Source organism: Macaca fascicularis, chromosome 1, assembly GCF_037993035.2.
Source record: "Macaca fascicularis isolate 582-1 chromosome 1, T2T-MFA8v1.1".
NCBI lineage: Eukaryota > Metazoa > Chordata > Mammalia > Primates > Cercopithecidae > Macaca > Macaca fascicularis.
In genome coordinates, this window is record NC_088375.1 from 20,510,596 (window position 1) to 20,525,723 (window position 15,128).

Here is a 15,128-nt window from a genome sequence, read left to right on the forward strand (position 1 = left end):
CGACCCCGGGCTGGCGGTGCGGGCTGGAAGCCGGCGGGCATGGCTGGGCCGGGCTCTTGGGGCAGCCAGGCGCCTCTGCCGGCGTCTACGGCCATACCACCCTGAACGCGCCCGATCTCGTCTGATCTCGGAAGCTAAGCAGGGTCGGGCCTGGTTAGTACTTGGATGGGAGACCGCCTGGGAATACCGGGTGCTGTAGGCTTTTTGGCTTGCTTTCTTCTCTTTCTTTCTTTTCTACCTTCCTTTCTTCCCTTCTCTCACTCACTCTTCTTTCCTTCTTTCTTTCCTTCTTTCTCTCTTTCTTTCCTTTCTTTCTTTCTTTCCTTCTTTCTTTCTATCTCTCCCTCTTTCTATCTCGCTCTTTCTCTCTCTTTTGCTTTCCTTCTTACTTTCATTCTTTTCTGTTTCTTCCCTTGCTATCTTTCCTTTCTTTCTTTGTCTCTCTCTCTTTCTCTTTCTTTCTTCCTTCCTTCCTTTCTTCCTTCCTCTCTATCTATCACTCTTTCTTTCTTTCCTTCCTTCTTTCTTTCTCTCTTTGTTTTCTTTCTTTCTTTCCTTCTTTCTCTCTCTCTCTCTTTCTCGCTCTTTCTCTCTTTCTTTCCTTCTTTTCTTTTTCTTCCCTTGCTATCTTTGTTTTCTTTCTTTCTCTTTTCTTTTCTTTCCTTCTTTCTTTCTTTCTCCTATCTCTCTGTCTCTTTCTTTCTCTTTCTTTATTGCATTCTTTCCTTTTCTCTTGCTTTTCTTTCTCACTTTCTTCCTTTCTCTTTCTTTCTTTCTTTCTTTCTTTCTTTGTTTCATTCTTTCTTCGGTCTTTGCCTCTTTCTTCCTTTCTTTCTTTCCTTCTTACTTTCATTCTTTTCTTTTTCTTCCCTTACTATCTTTCCCTTCTTTCTTTCTCTCTCTTTCTTTCTCTCTCTTTCTTTCTCTCTCTCTCTCTCTTTCTCTCTCACTCTTTCTTTCTTTCTTTCTTTCCTACTTGGTTTCTTTCTTTCTTTCCTTTTTCTTCCAGACGGAGTCTCACTCTGTCACCCAACCTGGAGTGCAGTGGCAAGATCTGGGCCCACTGCAAGCTCCGCCTCCCGGGTTCACGCCATTCTCCTGCCTCAGCCTCCTGAGTAGCTGGGATTACAGGCATGCACCACCACACCTGGCTAATTTTGTATTTTTAGTAGAGACGGGGCTTCTCCATGTTGGTTAGCTTGGTCTTGGTCTGGAACTCCCAACTTCAGGCGATCCACCCACTTTCCCAAAGTGCTAGGATACCCAAAGTGCTAGGATTACAGGCGTGAGTCACCAGCGCCCGGTCAGACTAGGGGTATAGTTTTAGGCTTCTGCTTGGCTTTCCTTTTCTGTGATGAATTTCACCTCACAGTCTTAGGATATGGTGAGGAGTTTTAGGCATCGATCTTCATATGGGATATTATTCTACAGTTTTCTCTTGTAAAATCTTTGTCTTGCTTTGGTATCAGGGCAATTGTAGCCTCATAGAATGAGTTAGGGAATACTCCCTCCTCTTCAAGGTTTTGGCAGGATTAACAAGGATTACTATTCGTTCTCTAAATATTTGATAGAGAAGTCAAGTCCAAGGCTTTTTTTTTTTTTTTTTTTTTTTTGGCAGGAGATATTGGGTTACTGATTCAGTCTCCTTACTAGTTACTAGTCTATTCAGATTTTCACTTTCTTTGTGATTTAGTCTTGGTAGGGTTCATGTTCCTAGGAATTTATCCATTTCATCCAAGTTATCCAATATGTTGGTGTACAATTGTTCTTAGCACTCTCTTACAATCCTATTCATTTATTTCTTTGAGACAGGATCTCATCTGTCACCTAGGCTAGAGTGCAGTGGTGTGATCTAGGCTCATTACAACCTCCACCTCCCAGGTTCAAGCGATCCTCCTACCTCAGCCTCCTCAGTAGCTGGGACAACAGGCTTTCGCCACCAAGATGGGCTGAATTTTCTTCTTTCTTTCTTTCTTTCTTTAATTTATTTATTTTTTTCTTTCCTTTTTATCTTTTTTTTTTTTTTTGGTAAAGACCGGGTTTGACCATATCTCCCAGGCTGGTCTTGAACTCCTGAGCTAAAGTGATTCACCTGCCTGAACCTCCCGAGTAGCTGGGATTACAGGGGCCTACCACCACACCCGGCTAATGTTTTTTGTATTTTTAGTAGAGATGGTTTCACCATGTTGGCCAGGTTAGTCTTGAACTCCTAACCTCAAGTGATCTGCATGCCTCGGCCTCCCAAAGTGCTGGGATTATAGGTGTGAGCCACTTCACCCTGCCAATCGTTTTCATTTTGACTGGATCCAATAGTAATGTCCCCACTTCCATTTCTCATTTTCGTAATTTGAGTATTCTCTCTTTTTTTCTTAGTCACTCCATAAAGTTTGTCAATTTTATCTTTTAAAAAACCAACTTTCAGTTTTGTTGATTTTCTCCATTTTTGTATTTTCTGTTTTATTTATTTCTGAATTAATCTTTCTTTCTTTCCTTCCTAGGGTTTAATTTGTTCTTTTCTAGTGCCTAAATTGTAAATTTAGATTGCTAATTTGAGGTCCTTTGGGTGTTTTTTGTTTTGTTTTCTTTTGAGAGGGAGTCTCGCTCTTGTTGCCCGGGCTGGAGTGCAATGGTGCGATCTCGGCTCACTGCAACCTCTGCCTCCCAGGTTTAAGCAATTCTCTTGCTTCAGCCTCCCAAGTCGCTGGGATTACAGGCGCCTGCCACCACAACCGGCTAATTTTGTATTTTCAGCAGAGACAGGGTTTCTCCCTGTTGTTCAGGCTAGTCTCGAACTCCTGACCTCAGGTGATTGGCTCACCTCAGCCTCCCAAAGTGCTGGGATTACAGGCATTAACCGCGACGCCTGGCTTTCTTTAGGTTTTTTTCATGTAAGCATTTCACACTATAAATTTCCCTGTTAGCACTGCTTTCACTGCATCCCAAAGTTTGGCTATGCTGTGTTTTCATTTTCATTCATTTCTGAGTACAGCTGAGCCTTGAACAACATGGGTTTGAACTGCAAGGGTGCACTTATACAGGAATTGTTTTCAATAAGTACAGTAGGTCCTCTGATTTCATTAATTCTGCATCTGTAACCAAAGGCAGATTGAAAATACAGTCTTCACAGAGCGCAAACCCTGAGGATACAGCGGCCTAACTTTTTTAATGCCCAGGTTTTACAGGGCCAACTGCAAGACTTGACTCTGTGTGGATTTTGGCCTACTTATGGGGTCCTGGAACCAATCCCCTGTGGATACTGACACCCAACTGTATTTTCTGATTTCTCTTGTGGTTTCTTCTTTAACCCACTGGTTGTTTAAGCAAATATCTGAATCTCTTCAAATACCTGAGACTGGATAATTTATTAAAAAGAGACATTTATTTCTCTCAGTTCTCAAGGCTGGGGTGTCCAAGGTCAAGTCATCAGCCCATTCAGTGTCTAAGGAGGGCCCAGTCTCTCCTTCCAAGATGACACAACGTTGCTTCATCTTTCAGAGGGGAAGAACATTGTGTCCCCACACGGAGGAGACGGAGGGAATGAACCCACTCAAGTCCTTTTCTAAGGGCTCTAATTTCATCCATAAGGACTTCTACCCTCAGGAGATAATCGCCTCCTAAAGAATCCACCTTTTTACCCTTTTTTTTTTTTTTTTTTTTTTTTTTTTGAGACAGGGTCTCATTCTATTGCCCCTACGGCAGTGCAGTAGCCTGTAGCCTGATCATGGCTCACTGCAGCCTTGACCTCCCAGGCTCAACCAGTCCTCCTGCTTCAGCCTCCTGAGTAGCTGGGACTACAGGCCTGCACCACCACGCCCACCGAATTTGGTGTTTTTTCTAGAGACACGTTTTGCCATTTTGCCCTGGCTGGTCTTGAACTCCTGGGCTCGAACAATCTGACTGCCTTTCCCTTCCAAAGTGCTGGGATGACAGCGTTAGCCACCACCCCAGGCCAGTGCCCACCTCTTAATACTATCATATTGGCAAATAAATTTCAGCATATAAATTTTGGGGGACATTCAGACCATAGCAGTGTGTTCTTTACTTTCCAAAAAGAAAACAGGTCAGTTTATCAGTTTTCCTTGTATTATTGATTTTTAACTCGATTTTGTTGTGGTCAGAGAAGACATTTGATAATACGCTGTTCGCCCTTCGCCAGCCTCGACGACTCTGGGTGAGGGGGCAAGAGGGGCCCTCGCAGGATTCCTGAGCGGCCAGGGATCCCAAAGAATACCTGCGCGACTGGGCGGAGGACCCGACGGGGTCCCAGGATCGTGGGCTGTGGGCCCTGACGCCTCGGAGCACTCCCTGTTCCGAGCGGGCCCGACGTGGTGGAAGCTCGGGAGCTCGGCAGCCGGGAGAGGCAGCAGGCGAAGAGGCTCCGGGATCCCGATCCGAGCACGACGACCCCGGGCTGGCGGTGCGGGCTGGAAGCCGGCGGGCATGGCTGGGCCGGGCTCTTGGGGCAGCCAGGCGCCTCTGCCGGCGTCTACGGCCATACCACCCTGAACGCGCCCGATCTCGTCTGATCTCGGAAGCTAAGCAGGGTCGGGCCTGGTTAGTACTTGGATGGGAGACCGCCTGGGAATACCGGGTGCTGTAGGCTTTTTGGCTTGCTTTCTTCTCTTTCTTTCTTTTCTACCTTCCTTTCTTCCCTTCTCTCACTCACTCTTCTTTCTTTCTTTCTTTCCTTCTTTCTCTCTTTCTTTCCTTTCTTTCTTTCTTTCCTTCTTTCTTTCTATCTCTCCCTCTTTCTATCTCGCTCTTTCTCTCTCTTTTGCTTTCCTTCTTACTTTCATTCTTTTCTGTTTCTTCCCTTGCTATCTTTCCTTTCTTTCTTTGTCTCTCTCTCTTTCTTTCTTTCGTTCTGCTGTCTTTCCTTCTTTCTTTCTTTCTACCTCTCTATCTTTCTTTCTATCCTTCCTCCTTTCTTTCCTTCTTTCTTTCTCTCTCCCTCTCTCTTGCTTGCTCTTTCTTTCTTTCCTTCTTTCTTTCATTCTTTTCTTTTTCTTCCCTTGCTATCTTCCTTTTCTTTCTTCTCGTTCTTTCTTCTTTCTTGCTTTCCTTCTTTCTTTCTTTCTCCTATCTCTCTGTCTCTTTCTTTCTCTCTCTTTCTCTTTCTTTATTTCGTTCTTTCCTTCTTTCTTGCTTTTCTTTCTCACTTTCTTTTCTTCCTTTCTTTCTTTCTTTCTTTCTTCTATTTGCTCCTTTCTTTCTTTCCTTTCTTTCTTTCTTTCTTTCTTTCTTTCTTTCTTTCTTTCTTTCTTTCTTTCTTTCCTTCCTTCCTTCCTTCCTTCCTTCCTTCTTTCTTTCCTTCCTTCTTTGTTTCTTTCCTTCTTTCTTTCTGTCTTTCCTTTTTCTTCCAGAAGGAGTCTCGCTGTCACCCAGCCTGGAGTGCAGTGGCAAGATCTCGGCTCACTGCAAGCTCCGCCTCCCGGGTTCACGCCATTCTCCTGCCTCAGCCTACCAAACAGCTGGGACTACAGGCGCCCGCCACCACGCCCGGCTCATGTTTCGTAGTTTTAGTGGAGACGGGGTTTCACCGTGTTAGCCAGGCTGGTCTGGATCTCCTGACGTCGTGATCCACCCGCCTCGGCCTCCCAAAGTGCTGGGATTACAGGCGTGATCCACCGCGCCCGGCCTGCTGTAGGCTTTTGTGGCTTCCCCTCTCCCTCCCTTGCCCCTACTATCGCCATGCTTCCCAACCTCCCCGGACTCTGCTCCCCCCTTGTCGCCCGCCTACACCCCCGCCGCAGCCGGGGACCTCCTCCTGGGGGTCCGCCACCAAAGCAGCACCGGGCAGCGGCATCCCACCGCTTCCGCCTCGCCGCCGCCCGGCCAGGAGCCCGGCTCCAGCCCTGGAGGGCAGGAGGCCGGACCCCAAAGGCGCAGGCGCGGGTTCCCTGCCGTTCCCGGCGCCTTCCCGCTCCCGGAACGCACAGGCGATTCAATCCATTCACCGGGCGGGCGCCGCCGCAACCTTCCAAACCGGGGGAAGGGGCGGGCAGGGCCAGCGGGTGCCACAGACGCCAGCCGAGACCTCCGCTCCAGAACGCAGGGGCTGCTTTATCCGGGGGAAGGACATTGCTTCGCCAGCAACCAGGAAAACAGTCCCTGTGCACCCGGATTCCCATTGCCACCAACTTCGTGTAAACTCCAGTCCCGAGGACACGCCAGAGACCCAGGCCTCGGGCCCCGTGGGCACGCCCGGTGCCACGGCTCCCGCCAAAAGGGCGGGCGCACTCTGCAAATCAAGGGGCCCACCGCACCGCACCAAGAGCACAGGGAGGTGCCAACACAGGAAGGAGCCTACGAAACCCACCCCCAAAGCAAGCAATTAATCCAAGACAAAACCCGTCTCAGCGCTCCGTTGCTCCTCTCGCATGGACGGCCTGGCCACCCTGTTCTGGCCCAGCCCAAGCCCCCTCCACCCTATCCCGGCCTGCTCAAAAGGGCCCTGCCTACGGGAGCAGGGCGCTCCCTCTCCAAGGCTCTATCGCTCTCGCTCTCTAGCTCCCTGCCCCTCTCTCTTCTGGGTTTGCCCCTGCACCTCGCGCTATTTCTGTCGCCTTTCCTCTGTCTCTCCCTCTCTGTCTGTCTTTCTCGCTCTCTCTGTCCCTCTCTCTATCTCTGCCTCTCTGTCTCTTTCCCTCTCCACCTCCCCTGTCTCTCTCGATCGCTGTCTCTCTCCCTCCCTCGGTTTCAATCTCTCCATCTATCTCTTCCTTGCTCTCCTTCAAGCCGTTTCTGTGTGCACGTGTGTGTGTGTGCGTGTGTGTGTGTGTGTGTGTGTGTGTCTGTGTGTGAGCGCGCGCGCGTGTGTGGGTTCCCGCGCGCGAGCGCCCGGGTGTGTCTGTGTGTGGGGCTGTGGATTTGCTGCTGGTGGTGGTGGGGTGTTTCTGGGTTTCTCTCAGCCCCTCTCGCCGGGGATCAGGCTGCCGGCTCTAGTGCCAGCCCGGGGCAAAGCAGGGCCATCCCCCAACACCCCAGCCCCCACGCCCTCTTGCCCACCGGCCGGGTCTTGGTCGGGACAAGCGACCGTGGTGGGGGCGTTGTGAGAAAAAGGCCAGGCGCGGCTGGGCCGGCTGTTCGCCCTTGGCCAGCCCTGACGCCTCTGGGGGGGTGGGCCAAGAGGGGGCCTCGCAGGAGCTCCCCCAGCGGCCAGGGATCCAAAAGAATACCTCCACGACAGGGCGGAGGACCCGCCGGGGTCCCAGGATCGTGGGCCCTGGGCCCTGACGCCTCGGAGCACTCCCTGTTCCGAGCGGGCCCGACGTGGTGGAAGCTCGGGAGCTCGGCAGCCGGGGGAAGGCCGCGGGCGAGCGGCTCGGGGGTCCCGATCCGAGCCCGGCGACCCCGGGCTGGCGGTGCGGGCTGGAAGCCGGCGGGCATGGCTGGGCCGGGCTCTTGGGGCAGCCAGGCGCCTCTGCCGGCGTCTACGGCCATACCACCCTGAACGCGCCCGATCTCGTCTGATCTCGGAAGCTAAGCAGGGTCGGGCCTGGTTAGTACTTGGATGGGAGACCGCCTGGGAATACCGGGTGCTGTAGGCTTTTTGGCTTGCTTTCTTCTCTTTCTTTCTTTTCTACCTTCCTTTCTTCCCTTCTCTCACTCACTCTTCTTTCCTTCTTTCTTTCCTTCTTTCTCTCTTTCTTTCCTTTCTTTCTTTCTTTCCTTCTTTCTTTCTATCTCTCCCTCTTTCTATCTCGCTCTTTCTCTCTCTTTTGCTTTCCTTCTTACTTTCATTCTTTTCTGTTTCTTCCCTTGCTATCTTTCCTTTCTTTCTTTGTCTCTCTCTCTTTCTCTTTCTTTCTTCCTTCCTTCCTTTCTTCCTTCCTCTCTATCTATCACTCTTTCTTTCTTTCCTTCCTTCTTTCTTTCTCTCTTTGTTTTCTTTCTTTCTTTCCTTCTTTCTCTCTCTCTCTCTTTCTCGCTCTTTCTCTCTTTCTTTCCTTCTTTTCTTTTTCTTCCCTTGCTATCTTTGTTTTCTTTCTTTCTCTTTTCTTTTCTTTCCTTCTTTCTTTCTTTCTCCTATCTCTCTGTCTCTTTCTTTCTCTTTCTTTATTGCATTCTTTCCTTTTCTCTTGCTTTTCTTTCTCACTTTCTTCCTTTCTCTTTCTTTCTTTCTTTCTTTCTTTCTTTGTTTCATTCTTTCTTCGGTCTTTGCCTCTTTCTTCCTTTCTTTCTTTCCTTCTTACTTTCATTCTTTTCTTTTTCTTCCCTTACTATCTTTCCCTTCTTTCTTTCTCTCTCTTTCTTTCTCTCTCTTTCTTTCTCTCTCTCTCTCTCTTTCTCTCTCACTCTTTCTTTCTTTCTTTCTTTCCTACTTGGTTTCTTTCTTTCTTTCCTTTTTCTTCCAGACGGAGTCTCACTCTGTCACCCAACCTGGAGTGCAGTGGCAAGATCTGGGCCCACTGCAAGCTCCGCCTCCCGGGTTCACGCCATTCTCCTGCCTCAGCCTCCTGAGTAGCTGGGATTACAGGCATGCACCACCACACCTGGCTAATTTTGTATTTTTAGTAGAGACGGGGCTTCTCCATGTTGGTTAGCTTGGTCTTGGTCTGGAACTCCCAACTTCAGGCGATCCACCCACTTTCCCAAAGTGCTAGGATACCCAAAGTGCTAGGATTACAGGCGTGAGTCACCAGCGCCCGGTCAGACTAGGGGTATAGTTTTAGGCTTCTGCTTGGCTTTCCTTTTCTGTGATGAATTTCACCTCACAGTCTTAGGATATGGTGAGGAGTTTTAGGCATCGATCTTCATATGGGATATTATTCTACAGTTTTCTCTTGTAAAATCTTTGTCTTGCTTTGGTATCAGGGCAATTGTAGCCTCATAGAATGAGTTAGGGAATACTCCCTCCTCTTCAAGGTTTTGGCAGGATTAACAAGGATTACTATTCGTTCTCTAAATATTTGATAGAGAAGTCAAGTCCAAGGCTTTTTTTTTTTTTTTTTTTTTTTTGGCAGGAGATATTGGGTTACTGATTCAGTCTCCTTACTAGTTACTAGTCTATTCAGATTTTCACTTTCTTTGTGATTTAGTCTTGGTAGGGTTCATGTTCCTAGGAATTTATCCATTTCATCCAAGTTATCCAATATGTTGGTGTACAATTGTTCTTAGCACTCTCTTACAATCCTATTCATTTATTTCTTTGAGACAGGATCTCATCTGTCACCTAGGCTAGAGTGCAGTGGTGTGATCTAGGCTCATTACAACCTCCACCTCCCAGGTTCAAGCGATCCTCCTACCTCAGCCTCCTCAGTAGCTGGGACAACAGGCTTTCGCCACCAAGATGGGCTGAATTTTCTTCTTTCTTTCTTTCTTTCTTTAATTTATTTATTTTTTTCTTTCCTTTTTATCTTTTTTTTTTTTTTTGGTAAAGACCGGGTTTGACCATATCTCCCAGGCTGGTCTTGAACTCCTGAGCTAAAGTGATTCACCTGCCTGAACCTCCCGAGTAGCTGGGATTACAGGGGCCTACCACCACACCCGGCTAATGTTTTTTGTATTTTTAGTAGAGATGGTTTCACCATGTTGGCCAGGTTAGTCTTGAACTCCTAACCTCAAGTGATCTGCATGCCTCGGCCTCCCAAAGTGCTGGGATTATAGGTGTGAGCCACTTCACCCTGCCAATCGTTTTCATTTTGACTGGATCCAATAGTAATGTCCCCACTTCCATTTCTCATTTTCGTAATTTGAGTATTCTCTCTTTTTTTCTTAGTCACTCCATAAAGTTTGTCAATTTTATCTTTTAAAAAACCAACTTTCAGTTTTGTTGATTTTCTCCATTTTTGTATTTTCTGTTTTATTTATTTCTGAATTAATCTTTCTTTCTTTCCTTCCTAGGGTTTAATTTGTTCTTTTCTAGTGCCTAAATTGTAAATTTAGATTGCTAATTTGAGGTCCTTTGGGTGTTTTTTGTTTTGTTTTCTTTTGAGAGGGAGTCTCGCTCTTGTTGCCCGGGCTGGAGTGCAATGGTGCGATCTCGGCTCACTGCAACCTCTGCCTCCCAGGTTTAAGCAATTCTCTTGCTTCAGCCTCCCAAGTCGCTGGGATTACAGGCGCCTGCCACCACAACCGGCTAATTTTGTATTTTCAGCAGAGACAGGGTTTCTCCCTGTTGTTCAGGCTAGTCTCGAACTCCTGACCTCAGGTGATTGGCTCACCTCAGCCTCCCAAAGTGCTGGGATTACAGGCATTAACCGCGACGCCTGGCTTTCTTTAGGTTTTTTTCATGTAAGCATTTCACACTATAAATTTCCCTGTTAGCACTGCTTTCACTGCATCCCAAAGTTTGGCTATGCTGTGTTTTCATTTTCATTCATTTCTGAGTACAGCTGAGCCTTGAACAACATGGGTTTGAACTGCAAGGGTGCACTTATACAGGAATTGTTTTCAATAAGTACAGTAGGTCCTCTGATTTCATTAATTCTGCATCTGTAACCAAAGGCAGATTGAAAATACAGTCTTCACAGAGCGCAAACCCTGAGGATACAGCGGCCTAACTTTTTTAATGCCCAGGTTTTACAGGGCCAACTGCAAGACTTGACTCTGTGTGGATTTTGGCCTACTTATGGGGTCCTGGAACCAATCCCCTGTGGATACTGACACCCAACTGTATTTTCTGATTTCTCTTGTGGTTTCTTCTTTAACCCACTGGTTGTTTAAGCAAATATCTGAATCTCTTCAAATACCTGAGACTGGATAATTTATTAAAAAGAGACATTTATTTCTCTCAGTTCTCAAGGCTGGGGTGTCCAAGGTCAAGTCATCAGCCCATTCAGTGTCTAAGGAGGGCCCAGTCTCTCCTTCCAAGATGACACAACGTTGCTTCATCTTTCAGAGGGGAAGAACATTGTGTCCCCACACGGAGGAGACGGAGGGAATGAACCCACTCAAGTCCTTTTCTAAGGGCTCTAATTTCATCCATAAGGACTTCTACCCTCAGGAGATAATCGCCTCCTAAAGAATCCACCTTTTTACCCTTTTTTTTTTTTTTTTTTTTTTTTTTTTGAGACAGGGTCTCATTCTATTGCCCCTACGGCAGTGCAGTAGCCTGTAGCCTGATCATGGCTCACTGCAGCCTTGACCTCCCAGGCTCAACCAGTCCTCCTGCTTCAGCCTCCTGAGTAGCTGGGACTACAGGCCTGCACCACCACGCCCACCGAATTTGGTGTTTTTTCTAGAGACACGTTTTGCCATTTTGCCCTGGCTGGTCTTGAACTCCTGGGCTCGAACAATCTGACTGCCTTTCCCTTCCAAAGTGCTGGGATGACAGCGTTAGCCACCACCCCAGGCCAGTGCCCACCTCTTAATACTATCATATTGGCAAATAAATTTCAGCATATAAATTTTGGGGGACATTCAGACCATAGCAGTGTGTTCTTTACTTTCCAAAAAGAAAACAGGTCAGTTTATCAGTTTTCCTTGTATTATTGATTTTTAACTCGATTTTGTTGTGGTCAGAGAAGACATTTGATAATACGCTGTTCGCCCTTCGCCAGCCTCGACGACTCTGGGTGAGGGGGCAAGAGGGGCCCTCGCAGGATTCCTGAGCGGCCAGGGATCCCAAAGAATACCTGCGCGACTGGGCGGAGGACCCGACGGGGTCCCAGGATCGTGGGCTGTGGGCCCTGACGCCTCGGAGCACTCCCTGTTCCGAGCGGGCCCGACGTGGTGGAAGCTCGGGAGCTCGGCAGCCGGGAGAGGCAGCAGGCGAAGAGGCTCCGGGATCCCGATCCGAGCACGACGACCCCGGGCTGGCGGTGCGGGCTGGAAGCCGGCGGGCATGGCTGGGCCGGGCTCTTGGGGCAGCCAGGCGCCTCTGCCGGCGTCTACGGCCATACCACCCTGAACGCGCCCGATCTCGTCTGATCTCGGAAGCTAAGCAGGGTCGGGCCTGGTTAGTACTTGGATGGGAGACCGCCTGGGAATACCGGGTGCTGTAGGCTTTTTGGCTTGCTTTCTTCTCTTTCTTTCTTTTCTACCTTCCTTTCTTCCCTTCTCTCACTCACTCTTCTTTCTTTCTTTCTTTCCTTCTTTCTCTCTTTCTTTCCTTTCTTTCTTTCTTTCCTTCTTTCTTTCTATCTCTCCCTCTTTCTATCTCGCTCTTTCTCTCTCTTTTGCTTTCCTTCTTACTTTCATTCTTTTCTGTTTCTTCCCTTGCTATCTTTCCTTTCTTTCTTTGTCTCTCTCTCTTTCTTTCTTTCGTTCTGCTGTCTTTCCTTCTTTCTTTCTTTCTACCTCTCTATCTTTCTTTCTATCCTTCCTCCTTTCTTTCCTTCTTTCTTTCTCTCTCCCTCTCTCTTGCTTGCTCTTTCTTTCTTTCCTTCTTTCTTTCATTCTTTTCTTTTTCTTCCCTTGCTATCTTCCTTTTCTTTCTTCTCGTTCTTTCTTCTTTCTTGCTTTCCTTCTTTCTTTCTTTCTCCTATCTCTCTGTCTCTTTCTTTCTCTCTCTTTCTCTTTCTTTATTTCGTTCTTTCCTTCTTTCTTGCTTTTCTTTCTCACTTTCTTTTCTTCCTTTCTTTCTTTCTTTCTTTCTTCTATTTGCTCCTTTCTTTCTTTCCTTTCTTTCTTTCTTTCTTTCTTTCTTTCTTTCTTTCTTTCTTTCTTTCTTTCTTTCTTTCTTTCTTTCTTTCCTTCCTTCCTTCCTTCCTTCCTTCCTTCTTTCTTTCCTTCCTTCTTTGTTTCTTTCCTTCTTTCTTTCTGTCTTTCCTTTTTCTTCCAGAAGGAGTCTCGCTGTCACCCAGCCTGGAGTGCAGTGGCAAGATCTCGGCTCACTGCAAGCTCCGCCTCCCGGGTTCACGCCATTCTCCTGCCTCAGCCTACCAAACAGCTGGGACTACAGGCGCCCGCCACCACGCCCGGCTCATGTTTCGTAGTTTTAGTGGAGACGGGGTTTCACCGTGTTAGCCAGGCTGGTCTGGATCTCCTGACGTCGTGATCCACCCGCCTCGGCCTCCCAAAGTGCTGGGATTACAGGCGTGATCCACCGCGCCCGGCCTGCTGTAGGCTTTTGTGGCTTCCCCTCTCCCTCCCTTGCCCCTACTATCGCCATGCTTCCCAACCTCCCCGGACTCTGCTCCCCCCTTGTCGCCCGCCTACACCCCCGCCGCAGCCGGGGACCTCCTCCTGGGGGTCCGCCACCAAAGCAGCACCGGGCAGCGGCATCCCACCGCTTCCGCCTCGCCGCCGCCCGGCCAGGAGCCCGGCTCCAGCCCTGGAGGGCAGGAGGCCGGACCCCAAAGGCGCAGGCGCGGGTTCCCTGCCGTTCCCGGCGCCTTCCCGCTCCCGGAACGCACAGGCGATTCAATCCATTCACCGGGCGGGCGCCGCCGCAACCTTCCAAACCGGGGGAAGGGGCGGGCAGGGCCAGCGGGTGCCACAGACGCCAGCCGAGACCTCCGCTCCAGAACGCAGGGGCTGCTTTATCCGGGGGAAGGACATTGCTTCGCCAGCAACCAGGAAAACAGTCCCTGTGCACCCGGATTCCCATTGCCACCAACTTCGTGTAAACTCCAGTCCCGAGGACACGCCAGAGACCCAGGCCTCGGGCCCCGTGGGCACGCCCGGTGCCACGGCTCCCGCCAAAAGGGCGGGCGCACTCTGCAAATCAAGGGGCCCACCGCACCGCACCAAGAGCACAGGGAGGTGCCAACACAGGAAGGAGCCTACGAAACCCACCCCCAAAGCAAGCAATTAATCCAAGACAAAACCCGTCTCAGCGCTCCGTTGCTCCTCTCGCATGGACGGCCTGGCCACCCTGTTCTGGCCCAGCCCAAGCCCCCTCCACCCTATCCCGGCCTGCTCAAAAGGGCCCTGCCTACGGGAGCAGGGCGCTCCCTCTCCAAGGCTCTATCGCTCTCGCTCTCTAGCTCCCTGCCCCTCTCTCTTCTGGGTTTGCCCCTGCACCTCGCGCTATTTCTGTCGCCTTTCCTCTGTCTCTCCCTCTCTGTCTGTCTTTCTCGCTCTCTCTGTCCCTCTCTCTATCTCTGCCTCTCTGTCTCTTTCCCTCTCCACCTCCCCTGTCTCTCTCGATCGCTGTCTCTCTCCCTCCCTCGGTTTCAATCTCTCCATCTATCTCTTCCTTGCTCTCCTTCAAGCCGTTTCTGTGTGCACGTGTGTGTGTGTGTGTGTGTGTGTGTGTGTGTGTGTGTCTGTGTGTGAGCGCGCGCGCGTGTGTGGGTTCCCGCGCGCGAGCGCCCGGGTGTGTCTGTGTGTGGGGCTGTGGATTTGCTGCTGGTGGTGGTGGGGTGTTTCTGGGTTTCTCTCAGCCCCTCTCGCCGGGGATCAGGCTGCCGGCTCTAGTGCCAGCCCGGGGCAAAGCAGGGCCATCCCCCAACACCCCAGCCCCCACGCCCTCTTGCCCACCGGCCGGGTCTTGGTCGGGACAAGCGACCGTGGTGGGGGCGTTGTGAGAAAAAGGCCAGGCGCGGCTGGGCCGGCTGTTCGCCCTTGGCCAGCCCTGACGCCTCTGGGGGGGTGGGCCAAGAGGGGGCCTCGCAGGAGCTCCCCCAGCGGCCAGGGATCCAAAAGAATACCTCCACGACAGGGCGGAGGACCCGCCGGGGTCCCAGGATCGTGGGCCCTGGGCCCTGACGCCTCGGAGCACTCCCTGTTCCGAGCGGGCCCGACGTGGTGGAAGCTCGGGAGCTCGGCAGCCGGGGGAAGGCCGCGGGCGAGCGGCTCGGGGGTCCCGATCCGAGCCCGGCGACCCCGGGCTGGCGGTGCGGGCTGGAAGCCGGCGGGCATGGCTGGGCCGGGCTCTTGGGGCAGCCAGGCGCCTCTGCCGGCGTCTACGGCCATACCACCCTGAACGCGCCCGATCTCGTCTGATCTCGGAAGCTAAGCAGGGTCGGGCCTGGTTAGTACTTGGATGGTGAGACCGCCTGGGAATACCGGGTGCTGTAGGCTTTTTGGCTTGCTTTCTTCTCTTTCTTTCTTTTCTACCTTCCTTTCTTCCCTTCTCTCACTCACTCTTCTTTCCTTCTTTCTTTCCTTCTTTCTCTCTTTCTTTCCTTTCTTTCTTTCCTTCTTTCTTTCTATCTCTCCCTCTTTCTATCTCGCTCTTTCTCTCTCTTTTGCTTTCCTTCTTACTTTCATTCTTTTCTGTTTCTTCCCTTGCTATC

General features: G+C 50.1%; 5 non-coding genes across 5 annotated transcripts; all 5 read left to right on the plus strand.

Annotated features, from left to right (window-relative positions):
- The first annotated feature begins 83 nt into the window (after window positions 1-83).
- Window positions 84-202, plus strand: LOC135969025 (5S ribosomal RNA). The gene has a single exon (XR_010584077.1). It is a non-coding gene; the product is annotated as a 5S ribosomal RNA (ribosomal RNA).
- Window positions 203-4,484: 4,282 nt separating this feature from the next.
- LOC135969026 (5S ribosomal RNA) lies at window positions 4,485-4,603 on the plus strand. The gene has a single exon (XR_010584080.1). It is a non-coding gene; the product is annotated as a 5S ribosomal RNA (ribosomal RNA).
- Window positions 4,604-7,431: 2,828 nt separating this feature from the next.
- Window positions 7,432-7,550, plus strand: LOC135969033 (5S ribosomal RNA). Its single transcript, XR_010584085.1, has one exon. It is a non-coding gene; the product is annotated as a 5S ribosomal RNA (ribosomal RNA).
- Window positions 7,551-11,832: 4,282 nt separating this feature from the next.
- LOC135969040 (5S ribosomal RNA) lies at window positions 11,833-11,951 on the plus strand. The gene has a single exon (XR_010584096.1). It is a non-coding gene; the product is annotated as a 5S ribosomal RNA (ribosomal RNA).
- A 2,842-nt stretch (window positions 11,952-14,793) lies between these two features.
- LOC135968919 (5S ribosomal RNA) lies at window positions 14,794-14,913 on the plus strand. Its single transcript, XR_010583952.1, has one exon. It is a non-coding gene; the product is annotated as a 5S ribosomal RNA (ribosomal RNA).
- Window positions 14,914-15,128: the final 215 nt, after the last annotated feature.